The sequence below is a fragment of the Gossypium hirsutum genome, chromosome A12 (assembly GCF_007990345.1).
Source record: "Gossypium hirsutum isolate 1008001.06 chromosome A12, Gossypium_hirsutum_v2.1, whole genome shotgun sequence".
NCBI classification, from domain to species: Eukaryota; Viridiplantae; Streptophyta; class Magnoliopsida; order Malvales; family Malvaceae; genus Gossypium; species Gossypium hirsutum.
Window position 1 is genome coordinate 36,418,988 of NC_053435.1, and position 14,403 is coordinate 36,433,390.

Below are 14,403 nucleotides of genomic sequence, written 5' to 3' on the forward strand. Positions count from 1 at the left end.
AATATGGCATCTTATGGAAGTTTACTTTTATAAGTTTTAAATTCGATCTTTGTTTGTGTCTATTAGTTATATAAATAAATGATCTTTTATTTAAGAAAAGGTTCAAAGTTTTACTGTTTTGATCCGATTCCTAATTTCTGGTAATGTCTCGTCCTATTCCGGCGACGGTTACGGGATAGGGGTGTTACAGAAAATATGCTATGCCACTCTTCAATGAATTAAATCTGGGAATCAAGAGGCCAGATATCGAGGCACCTTAAATCGAATTGAAACCAATAAGGTTTCAAATGCTCCAAATGATGGGTCAATTTAGTGGTATGCCCATGGAGATCCACATCTACACCTTTGATTATTCATAGAGGTGAGTGATTCCTTTAAGTTAGTTGGTGTGATTGAAGATGCATTAAGGTTGAAGTTGTTTCTGTACTCGTCCTGAGATTGAACACGAGCATGATTGAATTCATTCCCACCAAGTTCAATATCTACATGGCAAGAATTAGCAAAAAGGTTTTTGGTAAAGTATTTTCCACTGAGCAAGAACACAAAGTTTCAAAATGAGATAACTACTTTCCAATAATTAGATGGCGTGTCCTTATACGAGGCATGGGAAAGACTCAAGGAATTGCTTAATAAGTATTCCTCATTGTATTAAATTGGAGACATTTTATAATGATCTCAATGCCCATACAAGATTAATGGTAGATGCTTCTGCAAATGGTGTGACTTTGTCTAAGTCTTATAACGAGGCTTACGAGATCATCAAAAGGATAGCTAGCAATAATTACCAATTGCCAACAAATTGAGCAGTTTTAAAAAGACGAGTAGCTGGAGTGCATGAAGTGGATGAGCTGACTTCACTCTCTGCTCAGGTATCTTTTATTTCCTCAATGTTAAAACAATTTACCAGTAATTGTTTGAACTATTTTACAGCTCAATCACCAAGTCAATATGATATTGCTTCTTGCGTATACTGTGGGGATAATCATTCATCCGAGAATTTCCCTTCAAACCCCGAGTCAATGTATTATGTAAGGAATTAGTATAAAAAATAGAAGTGGACAAGGACCACAGTCTAATTTCTACAATCCATCATGGCGAATCATCCGAACTTTTCTTGGAGTAACCAAGGAAATGGACTCAACACTCATATGCAGTATAGACCCAACCAATATCAAGGGTTTAACCAACAAGCACCAAAACCACCTCAAGTTGAGTCATCAAAGAGTTTGGAGGACTTGTTGAAGGTATACATAGTGAAAAATGACGTCTTGATTCAAAGTCAAGAAGCAACATTGAAAAATTTAGAGAACTAGATAGGTCAATTAACTACTGGGCTTCGTAGTAGATCGCAAAGAGACTTTACCGAGAATAAAGAAAATCCAAGGAGTTTGGGTAAGAAGAATTGTGAATTGGTTGCATTACGAAGTGGTAAGATTTTGAATGTAACACCCCAAACCCGGCCCGGACGTTATGGCCGAATTTGGCGCGTCACATTGAAGTGTTTTATCAAAAACCTTGTTTTCATTGAAAACCCTTCCTTAGAATGAAAAACCTTAATTACTTTGTAAAGTCTCTTTTCAGTTGCTGAAGCTTTATTTAAAACATTTGATTTGTGAAAACTTGTCATTTAAAATTGAGTTGCGAAAATATAGTATTCAATAAAAATAGTTAGGGTTTAGGAGCCCATGTTCAAAAATAAAGATAAGGCATAAAAATAATAATCCTAATTTGAAAAATAACCAGAGGAAATGCCTTATTACAATTCGATATAAAATAACTTAATAAACTAGAAACTATATAAAAAACAAAAACAAGTCCAAGTTGTCTTGCTAGCTGGCCACCTCAGAGTCCCTCCAAACATTGAACCTTCTACTGAGCCTCACCTGAGAAAAATAAAAGAGGGGTTGAGTTTTTAAAAACTCAGTGTGTACAACCCTCAACGAGTAATAAGTATTCATCAATCCATAAAACCATACATGCAATGCAATGCAGTGCAACCCACCCCAATAATCCAACCGTTACACATCAACTTCGTCCCCCAATACACATCATGTGGGGATATAAATATCGACTCACCCATCCAATACATATCAATGGTAGCTTGGTTGTGGAACTACCTTCATTGCAGCAAGCTGCCAATCACATATTCGGCTTAAAAGTCAGGTGGACCCACGGTTGTCAAGCAACCATGTGATCCTCATATACTTCCTACGTTCCATAATTCCCAACCCATATGCAACCTAAATAGAATATCGTATGTATGCAGCAGATATACATGTAACATCCATAAATCTTACATTCAACACATAAGGGTATTTTGGTCATTTTTTCTCTTAGAGGCATTTTGGTAATTTCTTTTCATTAGGTTTATTACTTACCTTGGCCCGTTAACAAGTCATCATTGGCTAAAGTGAACAGATACTATGCACCAGGTAGGATTCCAGAGAAGAGGAGGTGAGTCATTAAGACCGCTTAAGTACCAAGCTCTTCCTAGATCTAATCCTAGACATGCATATACCTATTACCACACCTTAACCTTATGACTCGTCCATGGTCGCAATTAATTAATTAAGTTTTATGTCAATTAAATAGTTATCAGATACTAAGCCTAAAACCCCTTACAGAGCCCAAACAAGTCTACATACATGCATATGGCCCACTAGGCCCAATCTCATTCATATGGCCCATTAGGCCCAAATCACATTCGCATGGCCCATTAGGCCCAAATCACATTCATACGGCCCATTAGGCCCAAATCACATTCATATACATGCTTTCATATAATTTCCATCACTTAACATCAAGTCGCTAATTTCGCTCATTTTGGGCCCAACAGCCTATCAACCCACTTAGCCCATCCTGGCCCAGTTGGCCAAAACACGACTCAAGTTAATGGAATCTCCCATGGGGCCTCAAATAACCTCTTAGTTTCCCTCTTACGAGTGTTTGCGCACTCGTAAGACTACCGTAGCCAAACTTTTGGCTTTTCGGCATTTCAGTTTTTGCTGATCTACTGTGTGTGTGCAGTGTATGTACACACCTGGTAATAAAACGTGCTGTGATCCCCCTTACCACGAGCCTACAATCGATATCACTCAATGATTACTCACATATACTTATCGAATACTTTACCAAAAGCCAAAGTCTCACCTTAACCTTACTTGAAACGCCAAGTCTTAATAGCTTTTCCTTGATCACTAATCACAAGTGCTACTCAGATATGCATTAACCTTTTCGTTAAAAACATATTGGGTGACTTGTATCCAGCATATGTCACTCCTTTTCTACTAAAGCCTATTCGGCCAACCTTTACCGAAGTGAAGAACACTTACCAAAGTTTCAACACATAGGGAGCAAATCGGCAGAGATCCAAAAGACTGGGATTCGATACTAATCCTACCAAAACCGATTAGAAGAAGTGAGGGATAGCATGATCTATACTAGAAAAATAGATTGAGAGAGCAAAACACTTACACGAGAATCAGTTGAAGTAGAAAGAGTAGTGGCGGCACAGAGGATATCCGACTCTTGAGTCTTGTATGGTGGAAAAGGTTATTCGACACAAAGAAAAGTAAAAATCGTTTAAAATTAGAGGTGAATCAAAAAGGAAAACTTTGAGTAGGGAAGAATGGAGAATCGACATAAAGAAAATGTAGGAAGAACAAGGGATTTTCGGCTTTTAGATCTTTGGAGAAAAAAAAGGTACTTTCTAGCAACAAGGTGAGGCAGAATTCAACATTAGCCTGGCAACCTCACATTCGGCACCTATATATAGCCTCTATGGCCGAGTTTCCCATGCCCAAATTCCCAATTCGGCTCCACCTCTTCTTCACTCCTCATCTCCTAATTTTTCTCCCTGATAACTCTCTAATCCCCTCCTCAAATTTCTCCTCTTATCAATCCCTACAGTGTTCATATCCAACGCCACCACTGTCCATCCCTTAAGCAAAAATAAATCCTTCTTTTGAGCAATGAGGGATTCAAACCCGGACCTCCTTGTCATGCATGTGACGCCACTTGCCACTCCACCACAAGGCTTTCTTGTGTCCAATTCTTACTTTATTTATTTAACAGCCAACCTACTTGCCAACAAGGTTCTTTTAATAACTAAACCATAATTTCCTTCACCCCTAAGTTCGAACTCAAACCTTAGCCAAGACCTACTGTCATATAATTAACACTTGACTAGGAATGTTAAGCACAATTTTTATCGAAATCAAAAAAAAAAGAAAGTTCAGGATTTCGGGATTTTTGAGGCATTACATTGAAACCCATGGAGGTTGTGATTTAAGATGAGCCTACTGAGAAGGAGGAAAGTCAACCAAAAGTTGAAGTTCTTATACTAAAAAAGTCAGATGCTGAAAAATATGATGAGGTAAACCCTAAACTAGTAAATTCTAAGAAGCTAACACCTTTTTCAGATTTACTTCTTTATAAAAGTTGTCTATATCAACCTAGAGCTACATATCCTCAAAAACTTCAATAGAATAAATAGAAACAAGAGGTACAATTTAAGAAGTTCTTGGATGTTCTAAAGCAACTTTACATCAGTATCCTATTGGTGGAGGCTTTAGAATAGATGCCCAACTACGTGAAGTTTATGAAGGATATTTTGTCCAAGAAGAAATGGCTTAGTGAGTATGAGACTGTTGCTTTGACAAATGAGTGCAATGCGTTTTTACATAACAAGCTACCTCCGAAACTAAAGGACCCTAGAAGCTTTATGATACCATGTAACATTAGAGAATCTTATTGCGGTAAAGCTTTGTACAACCTTGGAGCAAGCATCTACTTGATGCCCAAATCTATTTTCAAACTGTTGGGAATAGGTGAAGTAAGACCTACTACTATGACACTTCAACTTACGGATCATTCGTTAGCATATCCTGAGGGAAAGATCTAGGATGTTTTGGTAAGAGTTGATAAATTTATTTTTCCTACTAACTTTATTGTGTTAGACTTTGAAGCAAATAAGGAAGTTCCGATCACCCTAGGGACACCTTTCCTAGCCACAAGAAGAACGTTGATAGATGTCCAAAAAGGAGAACTCGCCATGCGAGTTCAATACAATAATGTAACATTTAACATTTTAAAGGCCATGAAATTTCCCGATCCGAGAGAGGAATTTTCAGTGATGGAGGAATTAAAAACCTTAGTTTCTATGGAATGGGAGAGCAATTTTGAAGAAGACCTATTAGAGATCACTTTAGGGTCTAAACCCTTGGAAGATGAAAAAGGTAATGAAGGTATGGCTTTGATAGAAGCCAATCTGAGGAGTTATGTTCAAACACTGCGGTTCGAACTGCTAGAGTTGGAAGTTCGGGAATTTACACAACCCAAGATGTCAATTGAGGAACCGCCTAAGCTTGAACTAAAGCTACTTTCATCCCATTTAAAATATGTTTATTTAGGTAACTGTTCTATTTTTTCTGTGATTGTTTCAATAGAATTGATAGAACATCAAGAGGAGTAACTAATTGCTATTTTAAAGAAATTTAAAAAGGTAATTGGTAGGACCATGGCTGACATATGAGGTATAAGCCCTTCCTTCTGTATGCATAAGATTATTTTAGAGGAAGATGAGTGATTTAGAATCAATGGGCAAAAGAGACTTAACCCTATCATGAAAGAAGTGGTACGAAAGGAGGTGATCAAATGGTTAGATGCCGGAATTATCGACCCCATCTCAAATAGTTCTTGGGTAAGTTAGGTACAATGTGTACTAAAGAAATGTGGAATCGTGATTGTCGAGAATGAACATAATGAGTTAATCTCGATGAGAACTATCATGAGTTGGAGAATCTACGTTGAATATAGAAAGTTGAACAGAGCCACTCGTAAGGATAATTTTTCGTTGCCTTTTACGGATCAAATGTTAGATCAATTGGCAGGTAACGATTTTATTGCTTTTTAGATGGATATTTGGGATACAACCAAATAGTTGTAGCCCTGAAAGATCAACATGAAACTATTTTTACTTACCCAAACAATACATTTTCTTTTAGGTGAATGCCTTTAGGTTTATGTAATCCACCTACCACATTTCAACGATGTATGATAATAGTTTTCATTGATATGGTTGAAAATTTTGTTGAGGTTTTCATTGATGATTTTTCTATTTTTGGTAACACTTATGAGGTTTGTTTGAATAATTTGGCTAAGGTACTTAAAAGATGCAATGAGATGAATCTTGTCCTTAACTGGGAGAAATGCCATTTTATGGTTAAGGAAGGAATTGTCTTAGGACATAAAATTTCCAAAAATGGGATTGAAATGGATAGAGCAAAGGTGGATGTAATTGAAAGATTATCACCTCCAATTAGTGTAAAAGGAGTTAGAATTTTCTTAGCCCATGTTGATTTTTATCATGGATTTATGAAAGATTTTTCAAAAATTTCTAAACCTTTGTATATGCTTTTAGAAAAAAAGGTTTTTTTATTGTATTTTAACAAAGCATGTTTAGGAGCTTTTGAAGAATTAAAAATCCAGTTAATCTCAGCCCCAATAATTATTACACCTGATTGGAATTCACCTTTTGATTTGATATGTGATGTAAATGATTTTGCTGTTGGAGTTGTGATGGGTCAAAAAAGAAACAAAGTATTTCATCCTATCTACTGTGCAAGCAGAACTTTGACAAGAGCCCAGATCAATTATACGATAATTGAAAAAGAACTCTTTGCTATAGTTTTTGCTTCTGACAAGTTCTATTCATATCTTATAGGTACCAAAGTTGCAGTGTTTACCGATAATGTTGCCATTAAGTACTTACTCGCGAAGAAATATTCTAAATCGAGGCTAATTCTTGGGTACTTTTACTCCAAGATTTTGACCTTGAGATTTAAGATAGAAAATGTGTTGAAAATCAAGTAACTGCTCGTCTGTCGAGGTTGTAACATAATGAGGTAACTTCTTGACTTGTTCCAATTAATGAGAATTTCTCTAATGAGCATATCTTTAAGGTAAGTCGAATTCATGAAATACCTTGGTTTGTTGATTTTTCCAATTATTTAGCATGTGGAATAATTCCTTGAGAAATGACATACTAATAAAGGAAGAAATTCTTTCATGATAGTCGATATTATTTTTGGGAGTATCCATTTTTGTTTAAACAATGTGCAGATAACATAATTAGGAAGTGTATAGATGGAAGTGAAATTATGAGATTTTGGACACTGCCATTCATCTCCGAGTGGGGGACAGTTTCGTAGTTCCTATACAGCAGTGAAGATTTTACAAGCTAGATTCTTTTGGCCTACTATATTTAAGGATGCATATACGCATGTGAAAAACTGCGATAGATGCCAAAGAACTAGAAGCTTATCAAGGAGGAACGAGATGCCCTTAACAAATATTCTAGAGGTAGAACTATTCGACATATGGGGCATTGATTTTCTATGCCCGTTTTCATCTTCGTATGGTAATAAGTATGTTTTGGTAGTTATGGACTATGTACCCAAATGGGATAAAGCCGAGGCGTACCCAACAGATGATGCTAAGGTAGTCATACGATTCCTACATAAGCATGTATTTACACGGTTTGGGAATCCTAGAGCTATAATTAGCGATGAAGGATCTCACTTTGTAAATAGGTGGCTTATGTGGTTGCTTAACAAGTATGATGTGAAGCATAAGATTGCTACTGCCTATCACCCACATCATAATAGGTAAGTTGAAAGGGTGAATCAAGAAATCAAAGGTATTATTGAGAGGGTGGTGTGCCCTAATAGAAAAGATTGGTCTCGAAGGCCCAATGATGCTCTATGGGCCTATCGAACTACTTTTAAGATGCCGTTTGGAATGACTCCCTATCGGCTAGTTTTTAGAAAGGCATATCATTTGCCGCTTGAATTGGAGAATAAAGCTCACTAGGCTTTGAAACAATTGAATTTGGATCTTAAGCAAGCCAGTGAGAGAAGGATGTTACAGCTTGACGAGTTGAAGAGTTTGGGTTATTTTCATACGAGAATACCAAGATATGTAAAGAAAAATATAAGAGATGGCATGATAATCATATACAACCTTGTGAATTTAGATAAGGTTAGAAAGTGTTATTTTTTAGTTTGAGGCTAAGGTTATTTTCATACGAGAATGCCAAGATGTGGAAAGCTCAAATCTCAATGGAAAGGACCTTAAACCATCTACAAAGTTTATCCATGTGGAGCTGTAGAATTGTACGACAACCACAGAGGTATGTTTAAAGTTAATAGTCAATGTCTCAGGCACTATTGGGATTGTGAAGTTGAGCGAATTAAAACCTCATTCAAATTATTAGACCCTTAATTTTTCATGGTTTTCTCTTTAATAAAAAGTTAGAAATCATTTTCTTAAATTAGTACATTTAATTAATTTTTTCTAAGGAGATTGAGACTTAAGCGGGACCACTGTGTCTCCTCTAACCTTTCCTAGGAATTAATTTAATGTAGTCTTTTGAGAAAAAATTTTCTCGTTAATTTTAAAATTTTTATTTTTAACTTTAATTTCTGTTTCTAATGTTAATTTTATTTGTTTATGTTTAATAAAGGGGTCAAATTGTCCCGAGTACTAATCAGTTTATTTTATCTTAAGCGATCTAGTTGTAAATATAGTTTGGGCTCAAAGCCTAAAACAACAAGGATGAGAAATTTACCCCATCAGTGCTGTCCATAAGGGTCCCCCAAAACCCTAAAATTGCCACCACTTTTTCCCTCCATCTACACTTGTTGCCCAATTCACTTAAATAGCTAAAATTTTGCTATAAGATTGCCATAATTCACAACTATATAAACCTTTCTCTACCACTATAATCCTCATAACCCTTCAAACAATTAGCTTAACCTTAGCTACTCATTCTTTTTCCTCTTAGTCGTTAGCCTAACTCCCCAAGAATCTACCCAATATCCTTCTTTTTCACAAAACCCTAGCTTACTGTCATTGCACTCCTTTTGCCGGAGCAACCATATTGTCGCCACATTCCTATCGTCACCACACCCTATCACCGTCGCAAGCTGTACGCTACCACAAATTTGTTACTACTGCAAGCCTATCATTGCTGCAAACTCTTTGTTCCATCCATTACTGACTTTTTTTCCCCTTATTTTGCTAAAAATTTACCTATTTTTGGGAAAATCACTATGTCTCGCAAAAGAACTAGATCTTCCAAAACCTCTGCTAAAAATCCCATTGTAATTCATGACAAGGAAGTGAAACAAAGGTTTGATTCCATCTTCAAAAATCAACCTATGATGTCGAAAAAAGGTTTCAACTTGGAAAGTAATGATAAGATGGTTGTGCCTTTGCTGATTCGAAAGACGATTGATACCCTTAATTGGAATTATTTTTGCGATGCATGACCATTATCTGATGAGGAGTTAGTTTGAGAGTTCTATGCCAATTTGACTAAGCCATATGCTATTGATGTTCTTGTTTACAAGAAGAAGGTACCCTTAACTTCTAAATCCATTAATGATTTGTTTAACCTACCTGAGGTTGAAGAAGATGAATACTTTGCCATGATGAAAAACATAAATTGAGATTTTCTTCAACTAGTGCTTAATACTGTAAAAAATCTAGGATCCCAATGGATTATAGGAAAGTATGGTAGTCATTCTTGTTGTAGGGAATATCTAAAACCATTGGCTAAGGTATGGTTCTACTTTGTTCGATATAATTTCCTGCCTATTTCACACAGTTCCACCATCTCGATGGAGCGAATACTTGTTTTGTATGCAATTATGATAGAAAGATCTATCAATGTTGGGGATATCATTCTTAGAGAAATCCATTATTGTGCTAGAAAGAAGACTAGGAAAGAAGACTAGAAGTGCTTACTTTACATTATTGATAACTTCACTTTGCTTAAGGGCCCAAGTTAAAACAAAAGCAAACATGAAGGGCCCATATGTTTAAGGTTGCATCATTGCCTATGATATTGAAAGGTTGGTGGAGAATGCCCATGAACTAAACTTGTAACACCTTGATTTTGGGCCTTGTCGGAACAGTGGTTTCGGGACCACAAATCTGACAATGAAAATTTCATTTTTATTATATTTTTATGGTCTACGATTTCACGGAATAATTTCATGAAAATTTCGTTCGAAAATTTTGACATTCGGGCACTTAATTTAGTTATAAGGACTAAATCGTAAAAAGTACAAAAGTTGAGTTCTACATACCAAAGGTGTCCAATTGTTATAAAATTTTAAATTGAGGGTCTTTAAATGGTAATTAGACCATTGGTTAATTGCTGGACAAAAATAGACATGAAATGGGTTAATAAAATATTTTTAAGTGAGGGTTATTTTGGTAAACTAATAATTAAAAGAATTAAAAAGGGAAATAAGCCAAATTAGCTATCATCTTCTTCATTCAACCATTTCTACCAGCAGCAGCCATGGTTAAGGTTTTTTCAAACTCCCAAGCTCGATTGTAAGTGCTCCTTAGCCCCGTCTTTAAAGTTCTTTACATTTTTGAAATCCCGGTAACTTAGTTAAGCTTATTCTAGCAATAATTTAACCTAGGGTTTATATTTGGAAAAATACCCAAAGGTGAAATGTGTTTATTTTGATGTTTTATGGTGGAATATGAAGCTTGAAATTGTGTTAAACAACTTTTACTAAGCGATTTTACGTGAAAACGAGTAAAACGACATAATCGGTAAAAATACCTAATGTTCATAAGTACATGTTAGAGTGTGACTTTGATGTTGCTATAGAAGGGAAAAATGATCAGCATGTCATAAAACATAAGAAAATAGGATGCAGTTTAATTTACGAGCCTAGGGGTAAAAATGTAATTTTGACAAAGTTTAGGGGCAATTTTTTTTAAATATGATTTTAGGTCAATTTTAGTAATGTGAGTCCTAATTAGGCTATAATTGTAATGATAGAGCAAGGAAAATTAAAATTTGGGCTAAAATCGGCAAAATACCAAGTTGTGGACAAAATGGTAAAAATGGCCATTTTCGTATACTAGGTAAGTTCGTGTGTTTATAATAATGCAATACCATACTTGAATTTCAATTTTCTATTGTTATGGCATAAATTGTATGATTTAATATGTTTAGGAGAAGTTGATGGATGGTGTGTATAATATGGAAAATGTGATGCTTGTTGTGTCATGTGAAATTGAATGGCAAATTATTTTTACATGAATTGAATGCTAAATTACTATTCATGGGTTGTACCTGATGAGATTTCGACAAGTTTGTACGTAAATCATTTATCGATTCTTTTTATTTTATTATATTTTGTTATCATATGAAATGTGGCTGCCTATAGAATGATTATTTGTTGTAAATTGCAAATTTAAAAAGGACTATGAATAAATTTGTAACATGTTGGAAAGTGAGGAATTTCCCGGTTGAGCCTTTGGAATAGAAACGATACGAATGATCTATTGTGAGGTCACGTGTGTAGTACTAAGTGTAGGCTACTACGTGTACCAGATAATTGGTCGCATGTGTAGTACTAAGTGCAGGCTATTATGCGTACCTGATAACTTCGATCACGTGTGTAGAACTAAGTGCAGACTACTATGTGTATCAGATGGTTAGGTCACGTGTGTAGTACTAAGTGCAGGCTACTACGTGTAACGGATAATTGGTTGCATGTGTAGTACTAAGTACAGGCTACTATACCTACCAGATAGCCTTGTCTACAAATGTGAAAATATGTGCAGGCAACTGAGTATAAATTATTATTCTGAAGAGTTCAACGGGAAAATCGATTAAGTAAAAATACATGTGAACATGATTATATGATGAATAAGTGCAGGTATATGTTTATGAAAATTTTGATTAATGTGCTCGATATTTGAGTGAACTTCGATAAGATAAAATGGATTAAGTGAAATTATGTAAGAGTGAATTTTAGTAGTAAAATAGTGTTGGACAGCAGCAGTTGTGTGACTTTGAAAATTCACTAAAAATTGTGTAAGTTTAATTAAATTTCAAAAAAATATAGAATTAAATATTAATGAGTCTATTTTCATATAAAATAAATAGGGGGAGCAAAAGAGTTCTATATGATGTGATATTCTAATTTTTGTGAGACAGTATTAAAATGAATTTGAGATCCCCTGTTCTGACTTGGAAAAATTGTTAAACATTGTAAAACAATAATTATGAGTTATAATTTATATAAATAGAATCCTAAATGAGTCTACTTTCAGGATTAATGGACAGAAACATCATCCGAGTCCTGAAATAAGAGATAAATAATTTTTAGTGAAGAGAGGTCAGAACTGTTGGACAACGAAATAGGGGAAAATTTAATGAATAAACTATACTAATTGGATGAACCAAAAATTATGGAAATTTTATGGGAGAAAGCTATATGAGTATAGTTTTAAGGAAAATTAATGAAACTAAATTTTGAGTTTTTTAGCTCCAGATATGAATGATTTAGTAACTATATCTTGATAAAATAGCTTAACTTGAACATGTGTAATTGTACAATTATAGTGTTTTATCTTGAAAAGCATGTTAGTAATTGCTTATTAATTTCATATGGACTTACTAAGCGTAAAGCTTACCCATCCTCTCCATTTCTTTAGTATTGGCAGGTCGGCTCAGGGTTGGAGATCGTCGGAGGCAAAATCACACTATCAAACTATCATTTTTGGGAGAATTAATTCAAATATTAGAAATATCAAGTGAGTGGCATGTATAGGAAGTTGGTTTGTGATATGTGTTATTATTATGACTTTGACCATATGCATCAGTCTACATTGAGTTATCGTATATGATCATGAGATGTGGTTCTTATCCATTATGGTTTATAAGTTTAATTAATCATGCCATGTCCTATGTTTTGATGTGATGATATAGTTAGCTTTGTTTATTATGCATGATTGGAAATACATCAGGTAAGTTAAATGCAGGCCAGTGGATCATGAATTAAATGGAAATGAGTAATGTTGCCTTGAATATGGATGTTTAATGGAAAAATTGGTACATTATGATGGTATAAAATGAGAATAAGATTTAGCATGTCTAGTTCTAGTTAATGTAAGAATGTATATTATATACAGGATGGTAAGCAAATATGTTTAAAGTGAATGACATGTTATTGCATGATTATTGTAACACCCCGAACCCGAGACCGACACCGGAGTCGGACACGAGATGTTAACAAACTTTGAAAAAATTTTCCAGACACTGCCCAGTCTGAGTACTAGTCGCTTCAAAAATCATATCTTGAGTTTCACAACTCAAAAATCAGTTTTGTGATTTTTCCCTGAAACTAGACTCATGTCCCCACCTATGTATTTTTTTCTGGAATTTTTGGTCGGGCCAATTAGTACAGTTTATTAGTCAAAGTCTCCCATGTTACAGGGGTCGACTACACTGACCTTTTCCCATTACGACTTGGATATCTCTCTCCACAGAGCTTCAATACTGATGCCGTTTGTTTCTATAGAAACTAGACTCAGAGAGGAATCCATACATATATGGTATGACCCCTAACTATCTCTGGTCAATTTATAGTGAATTTCCAAAGGCGGAACAGGGAATCCAGAAACTGTTCTGGCCCTGTTCCACAAGAACCCGAATATCTCTTACTGTACTATTCCTATGATTTTTTCGTTACTTTCATATGAAAGTAGATTCATCAAGGTTCGATTACATAATTTATTCACTATTTAATTCCACTCCTACGAATTCTTGTGATTTTTCCAATCCACACCACTGCTGCTATCAGCTTCTGTTTTCAAAGTAAACCTTACCTAATTTGGGGTTTCATGGACCAACTAGGGCCTTGTCATACATAAGCCCACATATGATCATACTTAGCCATTCCAGTGGCTGATCATTTGCTCAACACTTCCATTCCAACTATAGTTACATCATGAAACCATCTATACATTCATAAACACGAATGGTCTAATGCCATACTCCACTTCTACAAGCCATTTTCGCATGGCTGTACACTTATACATTTCATAAAGTACTCGAAAAACAACAATGGGTAGTCCTATACATGCCATGTCAAGATTCAACCAAAATAGTACCCAAAAGAGCCTTTGATAGTGTGAGTGACTTCGACTTCAAGATCCCGAGTCCGATAGCTGGAGAACCAAAAATCTATAAAACAGAGGAGCAGTGTAACGAGTAAGCAATTTATGCTTAGTAAGTTTGAGCAAGGAATTCCAGCATAAACAAAGAATAACACACATTTGGCTAAATGGAATATTTCATAATACGCAATTTACCGATATCAAACTTGCTTCACAACATTAACAACCCTTATGTACATACACAATAGACTAACTTAGCCGAAGGCCGGTAGCTCGTTTATCAACTGAGCGAACATTTATTTGTAAGGGCTCGATTAAATTCAACACATACGTAACATATCCCCATATTGGGATGTTTTTCGAGTATTCGCTGGAATTTTACAGCAAGCTCATTCATTACCAAAT

The 14,403-nt window shown here is 35.3% G+C and overlaps 1 non-coding gene across 1 annotated transcript; it reads right to left on the reverse strand.

Annotated features, from left to right (window-relative positions):
- Positions 1–545: 545 nt before the first annotated feature.
- LOC121212078 (small nucleolar RNA R71) lies at positions 546–650 on the reverse strand. Its single transcript, XR_005907288.1, has one exon. It is a non-coding gene; the product is annotated as a small nucleolar RNA R71 (small nucleolar RNA).
- Positions 651–14,403: the final 13,753 nt, after the last annotated feature.